This window comes from Hordeum vulgare, chromosome 6H, assembly GCF_904849725.1.
Source record: "Hordeum vulgare subsp. vulgare chromosome 6H, MorexV3_pseudomolecules_assembly, whole genome shotgun sequence".
NCBI lineage: Eukaryota > Viridiplantae > Streptophyta > Magnoliopsida > Poales > Poaceae > Hordeum > Hordeum vulgare.
Genome location: NC_058523.1, coordinates 101,899,987 through 101,925,110, shown reverse-complemented (window position 1 = coordinate 101,925,110; position 25,124 = coordinate 101,899,987).

Genomic DNA, 25,124 nt, shown 5'->3' with positions numbered 1-25,124 from the left:
AGAGGAGATTTTTAAATAGAGTCCAAACGAATTAAATCCCCGAAAAGATTTTTTCTGTAACGGAAGAAGATCGGGAAGCTTGAGAGCCAAGGCAGGGGAGCCTCAGGGGCCCCACAAGCCCCCACCCCGCGACCAGGGGGAGGCCGCGGCCCAAAGGCTTGTGGGCCCCCTGGGCGCCCTCTGCCCTAGGGGTTGCGCCTATACATTCCCTAAAAATCCCAAAAAAATGAGGAGATCATCGAAAGTACTTTTCCGCCGCCGCAAGCTTCTGTCTCCGCAAGATCCTATCTGGGGCACGTTCTGGTGCCCTGCCGGAGGGGGGATTCGGACACGGAGGGCTCCTTCATCAACACCATGACCTCTCCGATGATGCGTGAGTATTTCACCATAGACCTACGGGTCCATAGCTAGTAACTAGATGGCTTCTTATCTCTCTTGGATCTTCAATACAAAGTTCTCCATGATCTTCATGGAGATCTATCCAATGTAATCTTATTTTGCGGTGTGTTTGTCGAGATCCGATGAATTGTGGATTTATGATCAGATTATCTATGAGTCTTATTTGAGTTTCTTCTGATCTCTCTTATGCATGATTTCATATCCTTGTAATTCTCTTTGAGTTGTAGGTTTTGTTTGGCCAACTAGATCTATGATTCTTGCAATGGGAGAAGTGCTTGGTTTTGGGTTCATACCGTGTAGTGACCTGACCCAGTGACAGAAGGGGTAGCGAGGCACGCATCGTGTTGTTGCCATCAAGGGTAAAAAGATGGGGGTTTCATCATTGGTTTGAGATTATCCCTCTACATCATGTCATCTTGCTTAAGGCGTTACTCTGTTTGTCATGAACTCAATACACTAGATGCATGCTGGATAGCGGTCGATGTGTGGAGTAATAGTAGTATATGCAGAAAGTGTCGGTCTACTTGTCTCGGACGTGATGCCTATATGTATGATCATTGCCTTAGATATCGTCATTGGTTTGCGCTGTTCTATCAATTGCTCGACAATAATTTGTTTACCCACCGTGATATTTGCTATTTTGAGAGAAGCCTCTAGTGAACACTATGGCCCCCGGGTCTACTCCACACCATATTTTCAGCCTTACACTTTTTACTTCGTTGCACTTTCCGCCTTCAGATCTCACTTTGCAAACAATCTTGAAGGGATTGACAACCCCTTTGAAGCGTTGGGTGCAAGCTCGTTTGTGTTTGCACAGGTACTCTGGACTTGACGAGACCCTCCTTCTGGATCGATACCTTGGTTCTCAAACTGAGGGAAATACTTACTGCTCCTGTGCTGCATCACCCTTTCCTCTTCAAGGGAAAAACCAACGCAAGCCCAGTCTCCGTCAACGTGTCAATTTCTGGCGCTGTTGTCTGTTGCCGTAGCAGAAGAATTTCTCGCACCGTTGCCGGGGAGGAAGATCAAGTCCATAATTCATCCAAGTAGGTATCGCAAACTCATCTCTTGCATTTACTTTGTTTGCCAGTTGCCTCTCGCTTTCCTCTCCCCCACTTCACAATTTGCCTTTTTCGTTTGCCTTTTTCTGTTTGCCTTTTCGTTCGCCTTTTCTCGCTTTCTCTTTGTTCGTTTGTGTGTTTGCTTGCATGCCGAAGTCACCATGAATGAAAACACCAAACTTTGTGGCTTCTCAAATACTACTAATAATAATGGTTTTATTAGTACTCCGATTGCTCCCGCCACTAGCAAGGAGTCATACGAAATCAATGCCGCTTTGCTAAATCTTGTTATGAAAGAGCAATTCTCTGGCCTTCCTAGTGAAGATGCCGCATCCCATCTCAATACCATCATTGAGCTTTGCGATATGCAAAAGAAGAAAGATGTGGATAATGACATGATTAAATTGAAGCTTTTTCCTTTCTCGTTGCGAGATCGCGCAAAAACTTGGTTTTCTTCTTTGCCCAAAAATAGTATCAATTCTTGGGATAAGTGCAAAGATGCTTATATATCCAAGTATTTTCCGCCGGCTAAGATCATATCTCTCCGTAATGATATCATGAATTTCAAGCAAATTGATCATGAACATGTTGCACAATCTTGGGAGAGAATGAAATTTATGATTAGAAATTGTCCCGCTCATGGCCTGAGTCTTTGGATGATTATTCAAATCTTTTACGCTGGCTTGTATTTCGCTTCTAGAAATATCTTGGACTCCGCCTCAGGTGGAACGTTCATGGAAATCACGTTAGGGGAAGCCACAGAGCTCCTAGACAACATCATGACGAACTACTCTTAGTGGCACGCTATAGAAGAAATTAACTCATTGAGTGATAAGATGGACGAGTTGATGAATTTGGTTGCTAGTAGAAGCGTTCCTTTGGATCCTAATGATATGCCCTTGTCTTCTTTGATTGAGAGTAGCAACACTAGCTTGGACGTTAATTTTGTTGGTAGGAATAACTTTGGCAACAACAATGCTTTTAGAGGAAACTATGTTCCTAGGCCTTTTCCTAGTAACTCCTCTAAAAACTTTGGCAACTCCTACAACAATACCCATGGAAATTACAATTGATTACCCTCTGATCTAGAGAGAATATCAAAGAGTTCATCAACTCTCAAAAGATTTTCAATGCGTCCATATAGGAAAAGCTACTCAAAATTGACGATTTGGCTAAGAGCGTTGATAGAATGTCTAGTGATGTTGATGCTTTGAAAGTTAGATGTGCTCCTCCCAAAATCAACATGGATGAAACTTTGAAAGCTATGCATGTTTCCATGATTGAGAGCCAAGAAAGAACCGCCCAAATTCGTGCTAGACATGAATGGCTTAAAAAGGCATGTTCTCGTGATTAGAATCACGAAGATCTTAAAGTGCTTGGTGTGACTCCCATTGAATCTTTGTTTTCTTGTGTCAAACCTAATGATTATGGGGCTGGATATGAATCCACTTTGGTTGAAAAGTTCCCCAATGATTCGGAGTCCATCTATCTTGATGCTAAAAGCATTGAAAGTGAAGTAGAAGATGTTAAAACTTTGAGTAGTAATGAAATTACTACCGTGCATTTCAAGGAATTCAATTATGGTAGTTGCTCCTTGATTGAATGCATTTCTTTGATGCAATCCATGTTAAACTCTCCACACGCTTATAGCCAAAACAAGGCCTTTACCGATCATATCGTTGAAGCTATGATAAAATCTCTTGAAGAGAAACTTGAATTGGAAGTCTCTATCCCTAAAAAGCTTCATGACGAGTGGGAACCTACCATCAAAATAAAAATCAAAAACTATGAGTGCATTGCTTTGTGTGATTTGGGTGCTAGTGTCTTTGCGATTCCAAAGTCTTTATGTGATGTTTTGGGTTTTAATGAGATTGAAGAGTGTTCTCTTAATTTACATCTTGCTGATTCTACTGTCAAGAAACCCATGGGAAGGATCAATGATGTTCTTATTATTGCAAATAGGAACTATGTACCCGTGGAATTCTTTGTGCCTGACATTGATTGCAATCCTACATGCCCTATTATTCTTGGTAGACCTTTCCTAAGGACTATCGGTGCTATCATCGATATGAAGGAAGGGAATATTAGATTTCAATTTCCTTTAAGGAAGGGCATGGAACACTTTCCTAGAAAGAAAATAAGATTGCCTTATGAATCCATGATGAGGGCCACATATGGTTTGAGCACAAAAGACGACGATACGTGATTCTATCGCTTCTAAGCCTAGCTAAGGGCGTTAAACAATAGCGCTTGCTGGGAGGCAACCCAATGAATTTATCTTTTTCTTTATGTTTTGTTGCGTCCACACCATCATAATTCTGTTTTGATTGTGTTTTTTGTGTTTCTTTTTGTGTTTGAGCCAAGAAAAAGCTTTATGACTAGTCTTGGTAATGGTTGTTTGATCCTGTTGGAAAAAGACAGAAACTTTGCGCTCGCGAGATGATTTTTAATTTTTATTCAGAAAGAGCTTTTGAGTTGATTCTTTTTGCTGCTGGTTGATATGCCTTTTTCCCAGGACGTCGTAATGTTTCAGATGTTTTGAGGTACCAGAAGTATATGAAGTATACAGATTGCTACAGACTGGTCTGTTTTTGATAGATTCTGTTTTTGTTGAATATGTTGCTTGTTTTGATGAAACTATGGTTAGTATCGGGGGGGGGGGGGTACTAGCCATGGAAAAGTGAGAATACAGTAGCCCAACACCAATATAGATGGAATTCAAGTTTGCTACAGTACCAAAAGAAGTGGTAGTTTGTTTTCTTGTACTAATGTTACCACGGGTTACTGTTTAAGTTTTGTGTTGTGAAGTTTTCAAGTTTTGGGTGATGTTCTCATGGACGATGAGATAAGGAGTGGAAAGAGCTCAAGCTTGGGGATGCCCAAGGCATCCCAAGCCAAATTCAACGACACCAAAAAGCCTAAGCTTGGGGATGTGCTACCTCAAAAAGATCCCCGGCTACGGTGCCAGAAATACTTCTGATTGTTCTACTGTGTATCCCTTGCAACGGCGCGAGGAAGTAGTTGTGTCGACGGCACCAGGAATCCTTCAGCTACAGCTACGCCTTAAGGGACTTTCTAGGCAAGTATGCAAAGGATTTCCCCCTTGGCCTTGGATCCTTGCATTGGTGTTCCCTCGAAGCGGAAAGGGTGATGTAGCACAGCGATGGTAAGTATTTCCCTCAGTTTGAGAACCAAGGTATCAATCCGGCGGAAGAGTATCTCAAGATCCTGCACAAACACAAAATCTTGCACCCAACGCTATGAAGGGGTTGTCAATCCCTTATAGATTGTTTGCCAAGTGAGAACTGAAAGCAACAAAGTAACAAAGCAAAGTAAAAGCGGAGATGTAAACGATGGATGTGAATAGACCCGGGGTCCGTAGTGTTTACTAGTGGCTTCTCTCATGAAAGCAAGTAGACGGTGGGTGAACAAATTACTGTCGAGCAATTGACAAAACTGTGTAGAGTCGTGATGATATCTATGCAATGATTATTTCTATAGGCATCACGTCCGAAACAAGTAGACCGATACTTTCTGCATCTACTACTATTACTCCACACGTCGACCGCTATCCAGCATGCATCTAGTGTATTAAGTCCATAAGAACAGAGTAACGCCTTAAGCAAGATGACATGATGTAGAGGGATAATCTCAAACCAATGATAAAACCCCCATATTTTTACCCTTGATGGCAACTGCTTGATGTGTGCCTTCCTGCCCCTACTGTCACTCGGAAAGGTCACCACATGGCAGAACCCAAAACCAATCACTTCTCCCATTGCAAGAATCATAGATCTAGTTGGCCAAACAAAACCCAAGACTCGGAGAGACTTACAAGGATATCAAATCATGCATATAAGAAATCAGCAAAGACTCAAATATATATCATAGATAATCTGATCACAAGTCCACAATTCATCGGATCTCGACAAACACACCGCCAAAGAAGATTACATCGGATAGATCTCCATGACGATCATGGAGAACTTTGTATTGAAGATCAAGAGAGAGAAGAAGCCATCTAGCTACTAACTACGGACCCGTAGGTCTGAAGTGAACTACTCACGAGTCATTGGAGGGGCGATGATGATGATGAAGAAGCCCTCCACCTCCAAAGTCCCCTCCGGCAGGGTGCCGGGAAGGGTCTCCAGATGAGATCTCGCGGAAACGAAAGCTTGCGGCGGCGGAAAAGTATTTTCGAGGCTCCCCTGATTTTTTGCGGAATATTTGGGAATATATAGGCGCAAGACCTAGGTCAGGGGGCGGCCAGGGAGGCCACAAGCCTGCCCACCGCCGCCTCCCCCCCGGTGGTGGAGTGGGGGCTTGTGGGCTCCCTGGAGCCCACCTGGCTTTGCCCAAAATCCCCCTGGACTTCTTCCGTTCGGGAAAAAAACATTTCGGGGTTTTTCTTCCGTTTGGAGTCCGTTCCAAAATAAGATCTGAAAAGAGTCAAAAACACGGAAAAACAGGAACTGGCACTTGGCACTGAATTAATAAGTTAGTCCCAAAAAAGATATAAAAAGGTACATAAAACATACAAAGAAGGCAAGATAACAACGTGAAACCATCAAAAATTATAGATACGTTTGAGACGTATCAAGCATCCCCAAGCTTAACTCCTACTCGTCCTCGAGTAGGGAAGTGATAAGAATGAATTTTTGATGCTTTCATGCTACCTAGCATAGGTGTCCTTTGTAATTCCTCTTATGTGACGTGAATGTTCAGATCCATTAGATTCAAAACAATAGTTTGCTATTGACGTGGAAACAATAATAATTCAAGCAAACTAGCAAGGTAATCATAAACTTTCAAAATAACAAGGCCAAAAGAAAGTTATCCCTACAAAAGCATATAGTCTGGCTATGGTCTATCATCATTGCACAACGAATTTAAACCATGCACAACCCCGGTATTGGCCAAGTAATTGTTTCACACCTTTACTTTCTCAAACATTTTCAACTCTCACGCAATACATGAGGGTGAGCCATGGTTATAGCAGTATAGATGGTGTGGAATGTGGTGGGGGTTGCAAGACAAAAAAAAGGAGAAGATAGTCACATTAACTAGGCATATCAATGAGCTGTGGAGATGCTCATCAATAGATGTGAATGAGTAGGGATTGCCATACGAATGATGCACTAGAGCTACAAGTATGTGAAAGCTCTTATAGAAAACTAGTGGGTGTGCATCCAACTTGCTTGCTCACGAAGACCTAAGGCAATTTTGAGGAAGCCTATCATTGGAATATACAAGCCAAGTTATATAACGAGAATTCCCACTAGCTATATGGTGGTGACAAAATGAGTGACTCTCAATCATGAAGATCATGGTGCTCAAAATGCACAAGTGTGGAAAAAGTGGTAGCATTGTCCCTTCTCTCTTTTTCTCTCATTTTTTTATTTTGGTGGGCTCTTTGGCCTCTTTTTTTTGGGCTTCTTTGGCCTATTTTATTTACTCACATGGGACAATGCTCCAATAATGATGATCATCACACTTTCAACTCAAAACTTAGAGCAATTACGACTCTGTATGGAATGCCTTCGGTAGTGTACCGTGGCAATGATCTAGCATGGCATAGACATCAATGGAAACATCATGCTAGCTATCTTACGATTGTGCAAAGGCAATGTAGACGTGGTGGCACATATCATGGTGGTAGTTGCATGGCAATATATCTCGGAATGACTTTGAAAAAGCCATAGTAGGTAGGTATGGTGGCTATTTTGAGGGAGGCTAATGGTGGGTTTTGTGCACCGGCGAAAGTTGCGCGGCACTAAGAAGATAGTGATGGTGGAAGATGAAAGCACATCTAAACCATGGACTCAACATTAGTCATGAAGAACTCATATACTTGTTGCAAAAAATTTATTAGTAATCGAAACAAAGCATTCAACGCATACTCCTAGGGGAAGGGTTGGTAGGTATAAACCATCGCGTGATCCCGACCGCCATGCAAAGGATGACAATCAATAGACTAGTCATGCTCAGACTTCATCACATAGAGGTTCACCATACGTGCATGCTACGGGAATCACTAACTTCAACACAAGTATTTCTAGATCCACAACACCTTACTAGCATGACTTCAATATTACCATAACCACAACTCAAAACTATTAAATGCACATGAAGGTGGAAGTTTTCGTATCCCTTTGGATAACTACCCCTTTTGAGACTACTTTAAAAGCATAGATCAACTACCAAGCCACGCACCGCTGTGTTCTAAAAGATATAAGTGAAGCACATAGAGAAAAAGTATCTAGCTCAAAAGATATAAGTGAAACACATGTGAGCTGAATTGTCTACCAAAAGATATAAGTGAAGCTCGACAAAATCATGGTGTGTGCATGTATCTCTCTCTAGGTGTGCAGCAAGGATGATTGTGACACAACAAAAATAAAAGACTCCTACGATACAAGACGCTCCAAGCAAAAACACATAACATGTGGTGAATAAAAATATAGCCCCAAGTAACGTTACCGATGGATTGAAGACGAGAGAGGGGATGCCTTCCCGGGGCATCCCCAAGCTTAGGCTTTTACGACATCCTTGAATCTTGGGGTGCCTTGGGCATCCCCAAGCTTGAGCTCTTGCCACTATTTATCTTTTTGTCCATAAGAACTTCACCCAAAACTTGAAAACTTCACAACACGAAACTTAAACAGAAACTCGTGATAACATTAGTACAAGAAAGCAAACCACCACTTACATAGGTACTGTAGAAAACTCAAATTCTACTTGTGCTGATGTTGGGTTACTGTACTTTCAATCTTCCATGGCTATTACCCCCCGATACTATCCATAGTTTCATCAAAATAAGCAACCAACACAACAAAAACAGAATCTGTTAACAGCAGACCAGTCTGTAGCAATCTGTATGTTTCATATACCTCTGTTACTTCAAAAATTCTAAAAAATTACGACAGTCTGAAGAATTTGCGTAGCAATTAGAAGAAAAAAGAATCAACCCAAATGCTCTTACAGAAAAAAAAGAAAATTCTTTTCGTGAGCAGAAAGTTTTTGTCTTTCCCAGCATGACGAAACGATCATCCTCAAGACTAATGATAACGGTTTTGCTTGGCACAAACGCAAAAAGAAACACAAAAAACACAATCATAACAGAATTATGAAAGTGTGGAAAACACAAAACAGAAATAAAAAGGATAGATTCGTTGGGTTGCCTCCCAACAAGCGCTTTTGTTTAACACCCTTAGCTAGGCATTCAATGATGCTCTCACAAAAGACAAGAATTGAAGCACAACGAGAGCATCCTAAAGCATGTAAAAATCACATCTAAGTCTAGCAAACTTCCTATGCATAGGCATTTTATAGAAAAACAGATTGTCAATACAACCAATAGTTGCCATATGAAAGGAAGAAGAAAGAGACAATAGCAATCTCAACATCACGAGAGGTAATTTGGTAACATGAAAGTTTCTACCAAAATATTTTCCTCTCTCATAGCAATTATATGTGGGATCATATTCAAATTCAACAATATAGCTATCCCATAGGATATTCTTTTCATGATCCACATGCATGCAAAGTTGACGCTCTTCAAAAATAGTGGGATTATCATCAACCAAAGTCATGACGTCTCCAAACCCACTTTCAGTATTGTTGCAAATATCATATTCATCATGAGGTTTGAACAAATTTTCAAGATCATAAGAAAGATCATCACCCCAATCATGATTATTGCAATAAGTAGTGGACATAGCAAAACTAGCATCCCCAAGCTTAGGTTTTTGCATATTTTTAGCATGATTGTCACTAATAGGATTTATAGTGAAATCATTGCAATCATGCTTTTCATCCAAGGAGCCCTCGTGAATCACTTCATGAATTTCTTCCTCACAATTTTCAGATTCACGCATCTTACGCAAAACTCCAAAGAAATAGTCGATTGCTCTCAACTCACTAGCAATTTGTTCCACACGAGTGGGTCTCTTAAAGAGACTAGCAAGTGGATGAGGATCCATATCGCTAGATTTTCAGCAAGCGAAGGTGCAAGCATATTGAGGGCACATGGCACACAAGCGAACAGAAAGCAAGCGAGAGAAAAGGGCGAACAAAAAAGCAAAAGCAAACGGCGAAGGAGAAAGGCAAATGAAAACGGCAAATGTGAAGTGGGGGAGAGGAAAACGAGAGGGAACTGGCAACAAAAGTAAATGCAAGAGAAGAGTTTGTGAGACCTACTTGGATAGATCTTGATTTATCCTCTCGGCAACGGCGCCAGAAATACTTCTGCTACCTCAAAAAGATCCCTGGCAACGATGCCGGAAATACTTCTGATTGTTCTGTTGTGTATCCCTTGCCATGGCGCCACGAAGTAGTTGTGTCGACGGCACCAGGAATCCTTCAGCTACGGCTACGCCTTAAGGGACCTCCTAGGCAAGTATGCAAATGGTTTCCTCCGTGGCCTTGGAGCCTTGCGTTGGTGTTCCCTCGAAGCGGAAAGGGTGATGTAGCATAGTGATGGTAAGTATTTCCCTCAGTTTGAGAACCAAGGTATCAATCTGGCGGAAGAGTATCCCAAGATCCTGCACAAAGACAAAAGCTTGCACCCAACGCTATGAAGGGGTTGTCAATCCCTTATAGATTGTGTTGCCAAGTGAGAACTGAAAGCAACAAAGTAATGAAGCAAAGTAAAAGCGGAGATGTAAACGATGGATGTGAATAGACCCGGGGGGGGGGCGTAGTGTTTACTAGTGGCCCCTGCCCACCGCCGCCTCCCCCTGGTATCGGAGTGGGGGCTTGTGGGCTCCCTGGAGCCCACCTGGCTTGGCCCAAAAGCCCCTGGACTTCTTCCGTTCTGGAAAAAAATCATTTCGGGGTTTTTCTTCCGTTTGGACTCCGTTCCAAAATCAGATCTGAAAAGAGTGAAAAACACGGAAAAACAGGAACTGGCACTTGGCACTGAATTAATAAGTTAGTCCCAAAAAATATATAAAAAGGTACATTAAACATACAAAGAAGGCAAGATAACAGCGTGAAACCATCAAAAATTATAGATACGTTTGAGACGTATCAGGATGCCCCGGGAAGGCATCCCCTCTTTCGTCTTCAATCCATCGGTAACATTACTTGGAGCTATATTTTTATTCACCACATGATATGTGTTTTTCTTGGAGCGTCTTGTATCGTAGGAGTCTTTTCTTTTTGTTTTGTCACAATCATCCTTGTTGCACACCTTTTTGAGACAGAGAGACATGCACTCATCGTGATTTTGCTAGAATGTTCATTGTGCTTCACTTATATCTTTTGAGCTAGATACTTTTGCTTCACTTATATCTTTTAGAGCACGGCGGTGCGTGGCTTGGTAGTTGGCTTATGCTATGTAAGTAGTCCCAAATGTGATAGGTACCCAAAGAGGATGCAAAAACCTCCATTTTCATGTGCATTGAGTAGAAAGAGAAGTTTTGATTCCTCTCAATTAGTTTTGACACGTGGATTTGGTAATATTAAGAGCTATGTTAGTAGGGTGTTGTGAATCTAGAAATACTTGTGTTGAAGTTAGTGATTCCCGTAGCATGCACGTATGGTGAACCGCTATGTTAGGAAGTCGGAGCATAATTGATCTATTGATTTTCATCCTTTGTGTTGAGGTCGGGATCGCGCGATGGTCAACACCTACCAACCCTTCCCCTAGGAGTATGCGTTTAGCACTTTGTTTCAATTACTAATAAAAACTTTCGCAAAAAGTATGTGAGTTTTTCGTGACTAATGTGAGTCCATGGTATAGATGCACTTTCACATTCCACCATTGCTAGCCTCTCCAGTGCCGCGCAATTCTCGCCGGTACACAAACCCACCATATGCCTTCCTCAAAACAGCCACCATACCTACCTACTATGGCATTTTCATAGCCATTCTGAGATATATTGCCATGCAACTCCCACCGTTCCGTCTCATGACTTGTGTCGTCACTCTCATATTTCCATTGCACGATTGTAAGATAGCTAGCGAGATGTTTTCAATGTCATACGCCATGCTAGATCGTTGCACATCTTGGTACACTACCGGAGGCATTTTCTATAGAGTCATCATTTTTGGGTTTTGAGTAAATAAAAGTGTGATGATCATCATTATTAGAGCATTGTCCCATGTGAGGGAAAAAAAGAGGCCAAAGATCCCAAAAATAAAAAAAGAGGAGAAAAGAAAAAAAAGAGGCCTAAGAGCCCAAATGAAAAAAAATAAAAGAGAGAAGGGACAATGCCACTATCTTTTTCCACACTTGTGCTTCATAATAGAACCATGTTCTTCATGATTGAGAGCTTCTTGCTTTGTCACTGCCATATGCTAGTGGGAATCTTCATTATAAAACTTGGCTTGTATATTCCAATGATGGGCTTCCTCAAAAATTGCCCTAGGTCTTCATGAGCATGCAAGTTGGATGCACACCCACTAGTTTTCCTTTTGAGCTTTCACATACTTATAGCTGTAGTACATCTCTTGTGAAGCTTTGGTTCTCCCCAGAGTTGAGGTTTTCCTCTAAGGAATCCGACGAGATCACGAGATTCGTGATAGAGGATTACTTTGCGGCCCGTGACCGTTTGTGATGGACTAGTTGGAGCACCCCTACAGGGTTTAATCTTTCGGAAAGCCGTGTCCGCGGTTATGTGGCAACTTGGAATATTTGTTAACATACGATTATAGATAACTTAAACATAACTCTAATAAAATTGTGAACTGTGTGCGTAACCGTGATTGTCCCCTTCGAAGACCTCTCTTCAATGAGGAACACGGTGGGGTTATGATTGACGTAAGTAGGTGTTCAGGATCACTTAGTGATCAGTTAATCATCGATCGCTAGTATAGACCACCTTCAATATTTGTTCTACGTAAGTTAGCCACCATAAAGCTTAGAATGTTGCAACCTAAATACTCCACCTTCCTTACCTAAACAACTTGCCTAGTTCTGGCACCGAGGTCATAGATTGCCGAGTCCCCGTGGCTCACAGATTCCTTCACAACACCAACAGGTTCAGGTACTCCCGAGACAGGTTATCCCGACGGCACACAGCTGGCATGGCAGTACGATGAGGAGAACGACCGCCTGTACGTGAACTATCCAGAAGACTGAGGCGTGGTCGTGATCGTGGGCAAGCATGCAGGGTAGCATAGTCATTTCTCATGTTTTGTAGTCCGTAGCGGAACTACCTTGTTTGGCCGCGTGATGTAACTATGATATTATTTATGAGATGGCAGTTGAATCCCTAATTGTCATTCTACTATTATTATGTTTGTGCTATGTTACCGTGCTTGCGAAATGCTTAGATGCGCTTCTTTCCAATTCGGGTCCTCGTTCCCTAATTCGGAAAGGACCGCATCTTAGTCAGAAAGGGCCTCATTCCGTCTCATGACGTGTGCCGTCACTCTCATATTGCCATTGCATGATCGTAGGATAGCTAGCGAGATGCTTTCAACATCATACGCCATGCTCGATCGTTGCACATCCTCGTACACTGCCGGAGGCATTTCCTATAGAGTCATCATTTTTGGGCTTTGAGTAAATAAAAGTGTGATGATCATCATTATTAGAGCATTGTCCCATGTGAGGAAATAAAAAAAAGAGGCCAAAGAGCCCAAAAATAAAAAAAAAGGAGAAAAGAAAAAAGCGAGGCCTAAGAGCCCAAATGAAAAAAAGAAAAGAGAGAAAAAGAGAGAAGGGACAATGCTACTAACTTTTTCCACACTTGTGCTTCATAATAGCACCATGTTCTTCATGATTGAGAGCTTCTTGCTTTGTCACTACCATATGCTAGTGGGAATCTTCATTATAAAACTTGGCTTGTATATTCCAATGATGGGCTTCCTCAAAAATTGCCCTAGGTCTTCGTGAGCAAGCACGTTGGATGCACACCCACTAGTTTTCCTTTTGAGCTTTCAGATACTTATAGCTCTAGTACATCTCTTGTATGGCAATCCCTACTCATTCACATTGGTATCTATTAATGGGCATCTCCATAGCCCTTTGATACGCCGAGTCAATGTGACCATCTCCTCCTTTTTGTCTCACAACCACCACCACACTCTATTCCACTTATAGTGCTATATCCATGGCTCAGGCTCATGTATTGCGTGATAGTTATAAAAAGTTTGAGAAAGTAAGAGTGCGAAAACAATTACTTGGCCAATACCGGGGTTGTGCATGATTTACATTAGTTGTGTGAGGATGATGGAGCATAGCCAGACTATATGATTTTGTAGGGATAACTTTCCGCCTTGTTATTTTGAAAGTTCATGATTACCTTGCTAGATTGCTTGAAGTATTATTGTTTAGGGTTATTGCTTGAAGTACTATTGTTTTGAATCTTACGGATCTGAACATTCATGCACGTGAAAGAAGTTGCAAAGGACAACTATGCTAGGTAGCATTCCACATCAAAAATTCATTCTTTATCACTTACCTACTCGAGGACGAGCAGGAGTTAAGCTTGGGGATGCTTGATACGTCTCCAACGTATCTATAATTTTTGATGGTTTCATGCTATTATCTTGTCAAAATTTGGATGTTACGCATGCCTTATATATTTTTATTGGGACTAACTTATTAACTCAGTGCCAAGTGCGAGTTCTAGTTTTTTCCATGTTTTTGACCCCTTTCACAGGAGATTTTGAAACATAGTCCAAACGGAAGAAAATCCCCGAAGAGATTTTTTTCGTAACGGAAGAAGATCGGGAAGCTTGAGAGCCAAGGCAGGGGAGCCTCAGGGGCCCCACAAGCCCCCACCCCGCGGCCAGGGGGGAGGCCGCGGCCCACAGGCTTGTGGGCCCCTGGGTGCCCTTTGCCCTAGGGTTGCGCCTATATATTCCCTAAAAATCCCAAAAAAATGAAGAGATCATCGAATGTACTTTTACGCCGCTGCAAGCTTCTGTCTCCGCAAGATCCCATCTGGGGCACGTTCTGGTGCCCTGCCGGAGGGGGATTCGGACACGGAGAGCTTCTTCGTCAACACCATGACCTCTCCGATGATGCGTGAGTAGTTGACCATAGACCTATGGGTCCATATCTAGTAACTAGATGGCTTCTTCTCTCTCTTGGATCTTCAATACAAAGTTCTCAATGATCTTCATGGAGATCTATCTGATGTAATCTTCTTTTGCGGTGTGTTTGTCGAGATCCGATGAATTGTGGATTTCTGATCAGATTATCTATGAGTCTTATTTGAGTTTCTTCTGATCTCTCTTATGCATGATTTTGTATCCTTGTATTTCTCTTCAAGTTGTGGGTTTTGTTTGGCCAACTAGATCTATGATTCTTGCAATGGGAGAAGTGCTCGGTTTTGGGTTCATACCGTGCGGTGATCTCACCCAGTGACAGAAGGGGTAGCGAGGCACACATCATGTTGTTGCCATCAAGGGTAAAAAGATGGGGTTTTCATCATTGGTTTGAGATTATCCCTCTACATCATGTCATCTTGTTTAAGGCGTTACTCTGTTTGTCATGAACTCAATACACTAGATGCATGCTGGATAGCAATCGATGTGTGGAGTAATAGTAGTAGATGCAGAAAGTATCGGTCTACTTGTCTCGGACGTGATGCCTATATGTATGATCATTGCCTTAGATATCGTGAGTTTGCGCGGTTCTATCAATTGCTCGACAGTAATTTGTTTACCCACCTTGATATTTGCTATTTTGAGAGAAGCCTCTAGTGAACACTATGGCCCCCGGGTCTACTCCACACCATATTTTCAGCCTTACACTTTTTACTTCGTTGCACTTTCCGCCTTCAGATCTCACTTTGCAAACAATCTTGAAGGGATTGACAACCCCTTTGAAGCGTTGGGTGCAAGCTCGTTTGTGTTTGCGCACGTACTCTGGACTTGAATAGACCCTCCTTCCGGATCGACACCTTGGTTCTCAAACTGAGGGAAATACTTACTGCTCCTGTGCTGCATCACCCTTTCCTCTTCAAGGGAAAAACCAACGCAAGCCCATTCTCCGTCAACGTGTCAATTTCTGGCGCTGTTGTCTGGTGCCGTAGCAAGTATTGCCATACTTTGTATCGTTGTGATCATGAGGGTCTGTTGTAGATGAAGGTACGAGATTCTAGTTATGTGTTGACGGATGTGATACAGGTGATGGGTTAGTATAGGAGTTGTGTGAATATTACTCCTTGTATCCGTGTACCAGATTGCATGACCAGATATTTCGGGAACTCATAGGTGGGATATCAAGTAGTAACTTATAGGACAATCTTCCTACAGATGCATGATGTGAGGTTGGGATTCGATATTCAGTGGGTATGTTTGTTCACGGTCGTCTTATAGTGGTTCTCGTTGTGTCTTAAAGAGTCCTTGTAGCTCGCTACGACTCAGGGATACTTTGTAAGTCGTGTGCACTACCTTGCACAGGATGGCTACTGTAAATTCGAGCCTGTGCGATCTTATCCATGAATATATCAGATGAAATCTCGATCATATGTTTGTTCCGAGTAGTTCTAGCTCATACTTGTTTGCAAGTGCTCTTAATCAGAATTTTGTCGACCGTCACTTTGAGGAAGCATTCTTACTATTTTGTTTGAGTGCAATTGCTATATTCCTGTTCAGATATTCCTGCCATTTTGATTCAGCAATTCCTTCAATTTATTGTGTGGGCTAATGTGTTGTTGATGACCCACAAGTATAGGGGATCAATCATAGTCCTTTCAATAAGTAAGAGTGTCGAACCCAACGCGGAGGAGAAGGCTCCGATAAACGGTTTTCAGCAAGGTAAAAACTGCAAGCACTAAATGTAGCGGTAACAAGTGATGGTGCCGTGAGGTGAAACGTAGCAAGCGAAAAGTAACAAGTAACAAGTAGTAGCAACGGTGCAGCAAGTGGCCCAATCCCTTTTGTAGCAAGGGACAAGCCTGAACAAAGTCTTATAAGAGGAAAAACGCTCCTGAGGACACACGGGAATTTCTGTCATGCTAGCTTCATCATGTTCATATGATTCGCGTTCATTACTTTGATAGTTTGATATGTGGGTGGACCGGCGCTTGGGTACTGCCCTTAGTTGGACAAGCATCCCACTTATGATTAACCCCTCTCGCAAGCATCCGCAACTACAAAAGAAGAATTAAGACAACGTCTAACCATAGCATTAAACTAGTGGATCCAAATCAGCCCCTTACGAAGCAACGCATAGACTGGGGTTTAAGCTTCTGTCACTCTAGCAACCCATCATCTACTTACTACTCCCCAATGCCTTCCTCTAGGCCCAAATATGGTGAAGTGTTATGTAGTCGACGTTCACATAACACCACTAGAGGAAAAACAACATACAGCATATCAAAATACCGTACGAATACCAAATTCACACGACTATTATCAGCATGACTTATCCCATGTCTTCAGGAACAAAAGTAACTACTCACAAAGCATAATCATAATCATGATCAGAGGTGTAATGAATAGCATCAAGGATCTGAACATAAACTCTTCCACCAAGTAATCCAACTAGCATCAACTGTAAAGACTAATCAACACTACTAGCAACCTTACAAGTACCAATCTGAGTCGCGAGACGGAGATTGGTTACAAGAGATGAACTAGGATTTGGAGAGGAGATGGTGCTGATGAAGATGTTGATGGAGATGACTCCCCTCCGACGAGAGGAGTGTTGGTGATGACGATGGCGATGATTTCCCCCTCCGGGAGGGAAGTTTCCCCGGCAGGATCGTCCTGTCAGAGCTCTAGATTGGATCTGCTCAACTTCCACCTCGTGGCGGCGGAGAATCCACGAAAAAGCTCCACCCTGATTTTTTTCGGACGAAACCCTTCATATAGAAAAAGAGGGGGGCCAGTGGGCCACCAGGGTGCCCACAAGCCCTGTTGTTGTGACCAGGGGGGTAGGCCGCGGCAACCAGGCTTGTGGGCCCCTGGTTGCTCCCCTCTAACACTTCTTTCGCCCAATATTTTTATATATTCCCAAAAAATCACCGTTGATTTTCACGGCATTTGGAGTTGCGCAGAATAGAGGACTCAGACTAGCTCCTTTTCCAGTCCAGAATTCCAGCTGTCGGTATTCTCCCTCTTCAAATAAACCTTGCAAAATAAGAGAGAAAAGGCATAAGTATGGTTCCACAAAGTATAATAACAGTCCATAAAGCGATAAATATCAACCTGAAAGCATGATGCAAAATGGACGTATCAACTCCCCCAAGCTTAGACCTCGCGTGTCCTCAAGGGAAAACCAAGACCCAAAACATGTCCACATGTTTAGGGATGAAAGTGTCGATAAAACATAATACGGACATGAGGGCATCAGGATCACACATAGAACAGCAATACATCATAGAGATTCTTATGGGAAAGTAAAAATTCCTTCACAAAGCAAAGTATGAAACAAAAACCTAAGTAGCCAACAACAGTCCATAGTCATTGAAGCAATTGCAATTTATCATAACATCAGAAAGAGTCAAATAAGAGCTTGTAAGGCAAATCCACATACTCAATCATCCCTTTTGTTTTCCACAATTGTTACAACGCACGTGGTACTCATGATATCAAAGTTTCAGCTAGACACACAAAAAGATAGGGGCTTATAATTTTGCCTCCCAACCATTTACCTCAAGGGTAAAGTCAACAATAATAAAGCATAAGTACTCAACTCCAAGTTGATATATGAATATAGATCTTTCCCAAGCATATGACGTTCACCAAGAAAAAGGCTAAATAAGGAATTGGTGAGGATCACCATGACTCTTACAGGGGAAAAAAGTAAAGGTACAAGATAGGCCCTTCGTAGAGGGAAGAAGAGGTTGTCATGCGCTTTTGAGGTTTGGATGCGTGTCCTCTTAGTGCGGAGGAATGCCACTTTATATTGCCTCATGTGATAAAGAACTTTATTATGCAGTCTGTCGCTTTTATGTCTTCCTCATCACAGGTTCGTACAAAGCTTATTTTCCACACACTAATAGATCATACATATTAGAGACAAATTTTTATTGCTTGCACCGATGACAACTTACTTGAGGGATCTTATTCAATCCATAGGTAGCTATGGTGGACACTCATGGCAAAACTTGTTTGAAGGTTTATGGATGCACAAGTAGTATCTCTACTTGGTGCGGGAGTTTTGGCTAATATGAGGTGAAAGCAGTCGTCACATGCTAAGGGATCTCTAATCATATAACATTGTTTGGAACCAAGCAAACACAATTAATTATGTTGTCTTCCTTGTCCAACATCTACTTCTAAGCATGTAATAATTTGGTGAGTGCTCACAATTATAGAAAGTGTCTAAGATGATATAGTTATATGTGAATCTCTGTTTCCTTATTACTTCTTATTAATTGCAACAATGACTGAGGTCTATGTTGGTCTATTCTTGTGACAGCCCGATGCCGACGCCCCAGAAGATTCCCCTTTTCTTTCCGTTTTCGTCGTGTGTCTATTTTCTTTTGTCGCACCATCAGCATTGCATCGGCACCCCGTTGCCGCCAGTTTTCAAAACTTGCATCCGTTGTTAGTTGCCGGTTCTCGTCGTTGTCCGTTCTGAGCCCGACCGCACTCGCACGCGCCCGCGACATCGTCAAACCCTGTATTTAAAGTGTGCGTAAAACTTTCTCTAATCAAGGTGAAACTTGGCATGCGGTCGAGATTAGGTATAGATAGGCCTCCTGTCGAATTTCGTCGCGATCGGAGTTTGTCTGGTACCCGAACGGTCGACCGTAGCGGCATTGTATTCGGTCTACCGTCGGACGTTTATCGGTGTTTTAAAAATTACGTTGCCGGGTGCCCACTTCCCTCTAATCTTAGCCAACACCCCTCTACACGGCCTAAACCTAAAACACCTAACCCTAGGACGTTCCGGAGCGTCCGATCTCAATCGGAAGGTGCGTCAACGCCCGAAACCGCTAAACCTAGCCTGTTTTTCTATATATATAGGAGACTCCCCTCTCTTCTCCTCGTTTGCTATGCCCAGCAACCCTAGCCGCCACCTGAGACAGCCTCTAACTCCTCTCTCCTTGAGCGGGCCCGCCAGACCCAGATCCGGCCCGCCCGGGCCCGGATCGCCCCGCAGCCGCCGCCTGCGAGCAGCTCGAGGGGAGGAGCCCCCGAGCTCGTGCCGAGCACCATGGCTTGCCCGTTGCGTGCGCAGGTGCCCCGCGCCTCCAGCTTCCACGCCGCCTGCCCGGGTCGCCGCCGCGCCTCCCCGTGTCCCCGGACCTCGCCAGCAGCCGGAGCTCCTCCGCCGCGCCCCTGCAGCTCGCTGGAGGACCGCCTCACCTGGGACGGCCAGTGCAACGCCCGCTGCCATGGAGCCCTCGACGCGGCCGGCCGGCGAGTAGATCAGGTGGATCCCGCGCCGGATCCATCTCCCTGCCGTCTCCCCGCCGAACCCCAAGCCCCGTCGGCCGTGCTCCCGTCGCCGCTAATCTACCCTCGCCTCGACTGGGGGTCGGGAGAACAACGAGGAGCAGCGCCCACTCCAGCGACGCCCTCCTGGGCCTTCCCCGCGCCTCGGCCCAGCGAGGCCGCCTAAGGGACCCGACCGGCCTCCCTCCCCTGCGGCCTGCCACCGCCTCCTCATTCTTGGGCCGAGCCCACCCGGTGAGTCCCCCCTGCCTCTATTCCCTGCCCGAGGCGGGATATGCTAAACTGCGCCCACGTAGTAGGCCCGTTAGCTAAATAGGCCAATTTTCGAAACTATTTAAAATTCCAGAAAAGTTGACGATATTAAAATGCCCGTAGTTTCTAAACCGTAAGTCGGTTCGAGGTGATCTATATGTGTAAAACGTGTAGTTTCTCGCGTAGATTACGTTTTTACAACTCGCATAAATGTTTGACATCGTTTAGCGTGCCTAACACCTAGTTTAGCGTGTTGTCTCGATAGGTTTATTGTCGTAGTTTATTTTCCGCGCGTGTTCGAATTGATCGTATGCTGTAGATAAAATGCCCATGTTTTAGGAACCATTATTCCATGTATTTTAGAGCGGTCATTGGTATTTTTGCATGTAGGGTTTGCCGGTAGTTTATTTTCCCGTGTATAGGTTATTTTTCCCGCATTTTTCGTGTGGCATTATATTGTTGTGCAACCCCGCATATTTTATATGTTTTCGGGGTAGAAAAATACATGGGATTTTTCTTTGCAATTAGTTTTAGCTTTTAGGTAAGTTAGTTCGTGCGATATTTTGCCGTGATGCCCTTTTGTTTATTTCGTAGGATTTATTCCGTGCGTCGTTTGACGGAGTTGTCAACTAGGAAGTTGTTCTTGGATGTTTTGTCTAGCTCCTTGTATTTTTGGTTGCAATAGAAATGCATGTTTAGGTGTGTTTTTCTTGCTCTCAAGTTGCTAGAAATAGTGCTGTATTAGAGGAGCTGAAATATTTCCAAGTCTGGAATCTGTTATATTTTGTTGTTGTCTTGTCTTGCTTGCATCTTGTGTTCTGTAGCTCTTTTGAGGTTGGTCCAATGGAGTTAGTTGTACCCCTTGTGTTTCTCTAGCATGCTGTAAATTTTCATGCCATTTGAAGTCCTGTAGCTATAGGTTTTTCTGCTATCAATATGGCTTCAGATCGAAAACTGCACTTTCATGAGGTGTAATTTTCACTAAGTCTGAAATAGTGTGTGGGAAGCCATTTTGTGACTTCTTTTCCTAGTGTTCAATGATGCCATGCTAGTTGTTGTTAGTTGTTCGTAGTAGTGCTTCTTGCCCTCTTTCGTGTCATACCTTGGTTGATTATATCGGAGTTGTGTAGCTCGCAGTTGTGGGGCGTAGAAAATGCTATGTGGTTGATTTTGGCAGATTGTAGTGATTTCTTGTTTTGCCCGTAGTTTTTGAACCGTAGCTCCGATTTGATCGTGTCCTACATGAAACTTGCTTAGAATCTCGTGTAGTTTCATTTTCTCTTTCTGGTTGTTTGTTTTGAAGTGCTCGGGACCGTCGTTGCACACATATTGCATTCATGACATCATATCTTGCAATGCTTCTATCTTTTGAACCGTAACTCCGTTGGAGATGTTCTTTATGTGTAGATTGCTTGTCTTGATGCGTAGAATCACGTGAACCTATTTGTTTTGCTGTTTAACAACCAATTATATGTGTTAGTTCAGATCTGGACAGAATTGTAAATTAACATGTGAGGTCGTCTCGGAGGTGCTATATGACATTTCCGACCTCATTTAAAATGTCTAGATAGGTAGTTTAATTTCCGCTTCACCTCTTGCATGTTTGACAACATTAATATTGTCGTGTAAATAACCGGGAGTGAACTAAATAATTCATATGTGAATTTTCGTCAATACGCAACCCGTTGCATATTGAACTTCACTTAATGTGTAGTGTTTGATTGTGTGAATTGTCATGCCGTGACTTGCATGTATTCAACTGCTCATGCATCATGTGTTGTGCATCATGTGGTGAATTCCGTGTGTTGATTTGTGTTTCCGGTTTGCTTCGTCTCGATAGAGTTCCGCAGCGTGCCGGATTGTGAGGACCCGTTCGACTACATCGGTTCGTCTGCTTCAAGGAGGCATTCTTCTTCCAAGCGGGATCTCAGGCAAGATGATCATTTCCCCAGGTACCATTACTATCATTGCCATGCTAGTATTACCGTTTCTATCAATTATCTCTCGTTTCCTACCACCTGTTAAATATCAGCCTCTCAACAATGCCACGTTAACCTTCAACCTGTTCGACCTAGCAAACCACTGATTGGCTATGTTACCGCTTGCTTAACCTTGTGTTAGCGTTGCTTGTTGCAGGTGCATTGCTTCCATGTGAAAACATGGGTTCCTCGTCATATCACCATATTAAATGCTATTTAATTTAATGCACCTATATACTTGGTAAAAGGTGGAAGGCTCGGCCTTTCTACCCTGGTGTTTCGTTCCACCTTTGCCCCCTTAGTTTCGGCTACCGGTGTTATGTTCCATAAAGAGCGCTCCTAACACGATCGGGGTTGTTATGCGGACCCCCTTGATAATTCGTTTTAGATTAAAGCTGGTCTGGCAAGGCCCAACATTGGTTTTACATTTGCCCAACATAATAATTCTGTTAAACTGAAATGCATAGGGAGTTAGCGCTACCCGAGGAGTAATTCTACATAATACAGGGGGGCCAGTGCTGATGGTGTTGGTCCCAAACGGTCTGCTTGCGGGGCCACCGCGAGGAAACTCGAGATTTGGCACTCGTAGCTAGTTCCATCCGTCATGTCCTGGGAACGACATACGCGGCTCCTATCGGGTACGTCGACACGTCGGGCGGCCTTGCTGGATTAGTTTTACCTTTGACGAGATATCTTGTGCATCGGGATTCCGGTGATGCTTTGGGTAATCTCAGAGTTGAGGTTTTCCACTAGGGAATCCGACGAGATCGCGAGCTTCGTGATTGAGGATTTCTATGCGGCTTGTGGTAATTTGTGATGGACTAGTTGGAGCACCCCTGCAGGGTTAAATCTTTCGGAAAGCCGTGCCCGCGGTTATGTGGCAACGTGGAAACTTTGTTTAACACTGGTTCTAGATAACTTGAAGTTAACTTAATTAAAATATGCCAACTGTGTGCGTAACCGTGACTTTCTCTTTCGTGAGTTCCTTCTCCGATCGAGGATACGGTGGGGTTATGTCTGATGTACGTAGGTGCTCAGGATCATTCATTTGATCATCAATAGTTCGCGTCCGCTATGCGTAGATCTTCCCCCTCTTATTTCTGGTATTCGTAAGTTAGCCACCAAATATATGCTTAGCCGCTGCTGCAACCTCACCACTTAACCATACCTCACCCATTAAGCTTTGCTAGTCTTGATACCTTTGGAAATGAGATTGTTGAGTCCCCTGTGGCTCACAGATTACTACAACACCAGTTGCAGGTACAAGTAAAGGTTATTTGACGCGAGCGCGTTGATTGTTCATTTGGAGTTGCTTCTTCTTCTTCTTCTTCATCGATCTAGGATGGGTTCCAGGCCGGCAGCCTGGGATAGCAAGGATGGACGTGGTTCTTCTTTTATCATTTGTTTTCGCCCGTAGGCGGACCCTGCTCTTACTCTTGATGATTATGTAATGTACTGATGTGACTCTGATGTAGCTTGTGGCGAGTGTAAGCCAATTCTATATATATATATATATCATCTTTTCAGTACATGTACTTGTAACGATATCCATTCTTGCGACACGATGAGATGCGCTTCTATCCCTAACGAGGCCTTCGTGCCAAATTGAGGATAGGGTCGCATCTTGGGCGTGACAAGTTGGTATCAGAGCAGTACCGACCTAGGAGCCCCTTGATTGATCGAACTTGGCGGAATCGAGTCTAGTGAAAAACTGCTTTGAGTCTAGTTATATATCGGAGAGTAGGATTCTTTTTTTCTCCTTTTCTATGCTCTGGTGAGGAATCTTGACGTAATATTTTAATTCTACTCCTCTTCTCACTCAAAAAAAAATTAGGATCACGCGGATATTTTTGGAATCTATATGATGCCGATGTGACGGAGTTCTGTCTTGGTGCCTCCTATCTTCTTTAAGTTTCAGGGGAGTTGAGCTCCAGGGGATTCTTGAGCATATCGTTATCATTCAGATTTCTTAGTATCTCAGGACGTAGGATGTTCGTAATTGCTTCAATACTAGTAGTGGCGAGATAACCCCGATGTCCCCAGTACTGGTGCAGATTGTTCGGGAGTAATGCCATACTTTGTATCGTTGTGATCACGAGGGTCTGTTGTAGATGAAGGTCCGAGATTCTGGTTGTGTGTTGAGAGATGTGATACAAGTGACGGGTTAGTATAGGAGTTGTGTGTTATTACTCCTTGTATCCGTGTACCAGATTGCATGACCAGATATTTCGGGAATTCATAGGTGGGAATTCAAGTAGTTACTTATAGGAAAATCTTCCAACAAATGCATGATGTTAGGTTGGGGTTCGACATCTAGTGGATTCCTGTCCACGAAAATATCGGACGAAATCTTTCTCCTGAGTTTGTTCTGGCTAATTACAAGCCGCACCGTTTGTGTTGTTGGAATATGGTAATTCAAGTTGCTTCGATGTCAAATGGTGATTTCACATCTTTTCCAAGAGGTGTTCTCATGGTTTTTATGTGAATGCTAATCCTTTTGCTCAATAATTTGTCTTGTCAATTCTTGTCAACCGGAGTTGTTATATCAATTCTTTTCAACCGATGTGCTTCTCCTCAACTGAATTCTATCCTCTCCAATTTTGCAAGATCATTCTCTCATTTTATTCCGGAGTTCATCAAATCTAGCCCAAGTTGTCTTTGTTTTTCCCCGCCCTCCCGCCCTTTTTCTTCAATGATTCAATTTTCATCCAAGTGCCGTCATATTAAGTGATGCTTCCGCTATCTCTTCTTCCTTTTCTAGCTGGTGATTCATTGTGAAGATTCTCAGGAGCTTCATGTTCATCTTTGTTCATTCTTGTCATCCTTACCGGTGAATTTAATTCACTTGTCCATGTTCATCATATCCTAATTATCCTTGTAATTCTTTTTCATGTTGGAGATTCTTTCAGCCTATCTTGGTTATTAATTCCTCTCTTTTATTCCAGAGTGTTGAAGATATCTCGGAAGTTTCGTGTTTTCAATTCTTTTAATTATTTCGAGGTTCTCAACCTCATCTAGTTCTCTTCATAACGGTGCAATATCCCTCTTCTAAGCAATCTTGTCAACGGTGATTTCTTTGAGTGGGCCCATAACCCACAGGTTTTTCCCAGGATCTTAT